Raw genomic sequence first — 6,225 nt, 5'->3', positions numbered from 1 at the left:
AAATGTGAAGTTTTTCCACATGTTCGGTTCAAATGTGAAGTTTTTCCACGTGTTGGTCGAAAGCCAAATGTGAAGTTTTTCCACGGTAAATGCTGCTCTTGATCACTCTGATTGGGTGCAACCTATGCAAGACGAACTCCATGAGTTTGAACGTAATCGTGTTTGGAGACTGATTCCCACACCAAAGGACGCATATGTAGTCGGCTTAAAATGGGTATTTAGAAACAAATTGGATAAAGAGGGAAATGGTATTCGTAACAAAGCGAGAGTGGTGGTGAAAGGATATTGCCAAGAAGAAGGGATAGACTATGAAGAGACCATCGCTCTAGTAGCAATGTTGGAATCTGTAAGAATATTTTTGGCATATGTTGCACACAAAAACTTCGAAGTTTTCCAAATGGATGTTAAGTACGCTTTTTTAAATGGAGAACTAGAAGAAACGGTATATGTCGAGCAACCACCCGGATTTGTGAACGAGAAGTATCCTGATCACTGCTACATTCTGGATAAAGCAGTCTATGGATTGAAGCAAGCCCCGAGAGCAGGGTATGAAACTCTTACTCGTTTTCTCAAAATGTCAAAATTCAAGCAAGGTTCGGTTGACCCAATCTTCTTTCGCAAGAAAGAAGGCGAACACTTAATGATAGTTCAGATTTATGTCAATGACATCATCTTCGGCTCCACGAATCCTAGCTTAACAGCTGAATTTAGGAAATTGATGGAGACTAAATTTGAAATGAACGCAATGGGTCCAATTAACATTTTCCTTGGATTGAATATTTTCCGCTTCTTGTTTGTAGCACATTTTGGAGATCATACATAGGTGTAATCAGAACAGTGATGCTGATAAGAAATTATTCACTGATATGCTTCGGTGGTATATTTAGTTTCGTCAGACGCTTCTTGCGATCATCCCTCGGCTCTTCAAAGTTGTAAAAAAGATCAAGGTCACTCAACCGAAGTAGTCTCTCGCCTCAATTGACGCAAAGGGGGAGATTGTTGGGTCTGGTGTTGCGTTTGTGGGCTCGGCTATAAGTCCATTTAGTTAACCCGGTTTGGGCCTGTCCAACCGTGGATAAACATTAGGGTTAGAATATAAATATCGCATGCATGTATAGCTTTGAAAAAGATCGTTCTCATTAATTACTGGCATTGTAACCCTAGCACACCTCTATAGTCGAAGTTCTTCATCGAGCTCTTCTGAGGTGTGAGTTATTAATCATTCGACACCGTTGATCCATTCTTGTGTTCTTTACTTGATTAAATATTGTTTTTCTGTTTGGAATCTATCGATCTACAACTCTAATATTCCAACAAAACTTTAAATCTCAAACACCCAAATCTTTTTCTCAAAATCTTAATCAAAATGATCAAACAAAGAAGTTTCCAACATCTCAATCATCAAGGAACCTTAGAACCCACAATCAACAAAGGTTTTCACAAAATCATTTTTCAAAACAACATTCTTTTACACAACAATCATCGAATTTTCAAAATCGATTTTCTTCGAACACAGGTTTTCACTCAAATGTTCTAAATCGAAATTTTGAAAATGTCTGAACAAAAATAAATGTAAAATTCACTCCACAATAACCAAACTTTCCAAATCCATCCGTGAAACAACCTTTGAAAGTTTCACACATAAAGGGTCATTCAGATATGAACAACTTAGATCATTGGCTTAAAGGCAAAGGCAAAATCTATCAATCTGGAAAATTTTCTCAACAACAAATCAAAGATGCCTTTGAGAAATATTTGACTGATCTTCAAGTGGAAGTTCTTCTTCGCAAAAATATAATCCGCCTGTTCAAACTTGGCGACAAATTTTGAAAGTGAAGAAGAATTTTTAGAAACTAACTGAGAAGAAAAAGGAGAATGTCAGTAGCAATCCTAAATCTTCGAAAGTTTATGTTTCTGCACCTTTAACTCATGATGTGGACTTAATTGATAGTTTCAAATCAAAAGCTCGAAATTGGGTCTTAAGTTCAAGTTTACACTCTGTTTTTCAAACTAATCACCAAGGACCTAAACAGCCTTGGGTACCTAAATTTTTCTATTAATTACAGGTTTTGTGTGACAAGAAATATGACAAATAATGGTATATTAATAGTGGTTGCTCGCGTCACATGACTGGAAAGAAGGAAAATTTACGAGATTTCAGAAGTTTGGATAATGCAGTAGTCGTGAAGTTTGGAAACAATCACAAATGTCAAGTGAAAGGTTATGGTAAAGTAACGAATGGACAATTTACAGTTAACCGAGTTGCTTATGTCGAAGTTATTCAACATAACTTGATAAGTGTTTCGCAACTTGTTGTGGGCACTGGCAATCAAGTGGTGTTCAATGGAGAAGGAAGTATTATTTCAAATGTCGAAACAAAAGAGGTTTTGTTAAAATCTAAGAGACATGGTGATATGTTCACTCTCGACATTAAACCAATTGTTGGGAAACCTTCAGTATGCTTACTTTCGAAAGCTCCAACAGATGTTAGATGGTTATGGCATCGAAGGCATTCTCATTTGAATTTCAAAATCTAAACAAATTGGTGGTAAATGACCTTGTTTGAAGTTTACCTGTTTTAAAGTTTGACAATGATACTTTATGTGCAGCTTGCGGACTTGGAAAACAACATCGTCGAGGACATCCAATTGTCATAGATTCGAACATTGTTGAACCGTTGGAACTTCTTCATATTGACTTATGTGGACCATCAACTGTTGAAACTCTCAACAAGAAACGGTACATTTTAGTCATTGTTGATGATTTTTCACGATTCACTTGGGTTTATTTCCTCAGGTTAAAATCTGAAGTAGTTCAAACAATGATTGATTTCATCAAGCAAATAGAAACAAGCCTAAGGAAGAAAGAGTGCAAAAACTCAAATGTGATAATGGCTCTGAATATAAGAATAATGTTCTTGATTCGTTCTTAAAGGATAAAGGAATTTCGTATTATTTTTCTTCACCATACACACCACAACAAAATGGTCTTGTTGAAAGACGAAATCATTCTCTTTGTGAAGCAGCAAGAACGATGCTCACATATGCGAATCTTCCTCAATATCTTTGGGCTGAAGCAGTTTCTACAGCATGTTTTACTCAAAATCGATCGTTCATTCATCATCGTTTCAATATTACTCCGTACGAAATTATCAATAACCGAAAACCTAATGTCAAATTCTTTCATGTTTTTGGTTGCAGGTGTTTTATTATGAATCTCAATGATAATCTTTCGAAATTTCAGTCAACGGCTGATGAAGGAATATTCCTGGCATATTCACATTATTCGGTTGCATATAGAGTATTGAATAAACGAACGAGAAAAGTGGAAGAAACATTTAATCTCACGTTTGATGATTATTATGTTAAAAGAATAAAAAAATGCTTTGAACAACATCCCATTATTAATGAATCAAATGATGAATATGAAAATGATAATTCGATAGACTTTGATTATGATTTGATATTTGGTGTTCGTGATAGGGTTGATGATGCTGAAGTTAATGTCGCGGACAATCGAATATCTGAAGTCTCAAAGCATTCTGAAAATTAGACATTAATACAAGAAAATTCATATTAAACTCAACATCGAATTCTCCTAGAATTGTCGAAAGTATGCTAAATGATCGAGTGGAGGGGGAGCACTTGCATTCACCTTCTCATGCTGTGGGGGAGCATTCTTTCTAGGGGGAATAGGAGAATGAATGGAGATGTCGAGGGGGAGCATCAAGATGATAATAATGTCGAGGGGGAGAATATTGATACAAATATGTCGAATGTAAATCAAAATGAAATTTTTCTTGATACAACTAATAATGTTTCTGTTGCAGATTCAGAAAATCATGAAATGTATGAAGATGCACCATTGGATTTTGATCCAGCACATCCACCACAGGAAAAATAGACAACAAATCATCCAAAAGAACAAGTCATTGGAAATCCACAAGATGGAGTGTTGACAAGTGCTCAAATTCGTGCAAAGAATGAGGTACTTAATACTCATCAAGAGTTTTGCATGTTTAATGTTTTTATTTCGAAAATAGAGCCTAAGACAGTTAAGGTTGCAATGGAACACTCAGACTGGGTTGTTGCTATGCAATCTGAACTAGCTGAATTCGAAAGAAATAAGGTTTGGAGATTAATTCCTAAACCTGAAGATGTTTCAATTGTTGGGTTAAAATGGATTTTTAAAAATAAAACCGACAAAGATGGAAACATTGTTCGAAATAAAGCTAGGCTTATAGTTAAAGGTTATTCGCAACAATAAGGTATCGATTATGAAGAAACCTTTTCCCCTGTCGCAAGACTCGAGGCTGTTCGAATAGTTTTAGCCTATGCAGCTCACAAGGATTTTGATGTATATCAAATGGATGTCAAATGTGCTTTTCTCAATGGTGAACTTGAAGAAACAGTTTACGTTGAACAACCTCCAAGTTTTGTAAATGAAGAATATCCTGATCATTGTTATATCTTAGATAAAGCTATTTATGGGTTAAAACATGCACCAAGAGCCTGGTATGCAACTCTTACCAATTTCTTAAAACAATCGAAATTTAAACAAGGATCAGTTGACCCCATGTTATTTCGAAAAAAAGTTGGGGATCATCTAATGCTTGTTCAAATTTATTTTGATGATATTATTTTTGGCTCTACTGATCCTGCTTTGTCTAGTGAATTCGAACATTTGATGAAAAGTCAGTTTGAGATGAGTATGATGGGAAAAATTAACAATTTTCTGGGATTAAATATTCGTCAAAGCAGAGAAGGCATCTTTATCAATCAAGAAAAATATACCAAGAATTTGCTTGAAAAGTTTGGATTAACGAATAGCACAAACTTAAGAGTACCAATGACGGTTGGAACAAGGCTTACACCTTCGTTAGATAACCTTGCTGTTAATCTTACTTTATACAGGAGCACAATAGGTTCGTTGTTTTATCTTACTGCAAGTCGACCTGATATCATGTTTTCTGTTTGTAATTGTGCAAGGTATCAAGCAAATCCCAGAGAACCTCACTTAACTGCTGTGTAAAATATATTCCGATATCTCAAAGGAACAATTTCGTTAGGATTGTGGTATCCTTCGAAATCAGGCTTTTTCATTCAAGCATTCTCAAATTCGGATTTGGGAGGTTGCAATCTTCATAGAAAAAGTACAAGTGGTGGATGTCAATGTTTAGATGGGAAGCTCGTTAGTTGGCAGTCGAAAAAGCAAACATGTGTTGCAATTTCAACTGCTGAAGCAGAGTATGTTGCGGCTGCTACATGCACATCTCAAATAATCTGGATCCAAAGTCAATTGCGTGATTATGCAATAAATATGAAAAAGATTCCATTGTATTGTGATTCACAAAGTGCTATACGCATTTTTCATAATCCAGTAGAACATTCAAAAATGAAACACATTGCACTTCCTTATCATTTCATAAAAGATCATGTGGAAGATGGAAATGTCAAAATTCATTTTATAAAGACAACTGATTAGCTAGCTGATCTCTTTACAAAACCCTTGGATGAAAAGTCATTTGTTAGAATTTTAACAGGTTTGGGGATGATAGAAGCAAGTATTGTTCCAAGACTACTTTCGAAAGAATGAAAAGTTGGTGTTGAGGAAAAGTGTCGATTTAGAGGCAATGGTTAATCATTCAGAGGTTACTGTTCATATTCAGCGCTTCGACACGCTTCGCTTTCGACATCAAGAATGAAAAATTTTCGCGAGTTAGGTACATTTAAATTTTCGAAATTTCTTTGTTATTTCTTTTCGAAAAATTTTGAAAACCACAAAAATATTTTTCGTTATTTTCGTTATTTGTTCTTTAGTTTCGAAAAAACAAAAATACCAAAAATATTTTTTCATTGTTTGTTTTTCTTGTCGAAAAATCAAAAATCACAAAAATATTTTCTTCTTTTATTTCGAAAATATAAAATCCAAAAGATTTTTGTTGTTTGTAGTTTGTTTGAAATTAGTTCATGCAGATGTTAATGAAGATTTTTAGGAATCATGCTTGCAGTTCTGGGGTCAGGTATTCTTTCAAAAAAATTTCTGAAAGCCTTGATGTCGACCCAAGGGTCCATTGACCCAAGCCTCCATTGACTCAAGCCTCCATTCCCTAGAAGCATGATGCAGCATGTCGACCCAAGCCTCCATTAACGCAATGTGTATTTTTGAAAGCCTTAATGAAATCTTTCATTACGAAAATTTCTTCCCAATCAGGTTGTATTCACA

Source organism: Lactuca virosa, chromosome 4 (genome assembly GCF_052849685.1).
Source record: "Lactuca virosa cultivar CGN04683 chromosome 4, Lactuca_virosa_CGN04683_v6, whole genome shotgun sequence".
Lineage (NCBI taxonomy): Eukaryota > Viridiplantae > Streptophyta > Magnoliopsida > Asterales > Asteraceae > Lactuca > Lactuca virosa.
Note: the sequence above shows the minus strand (reverse complement) of the source record.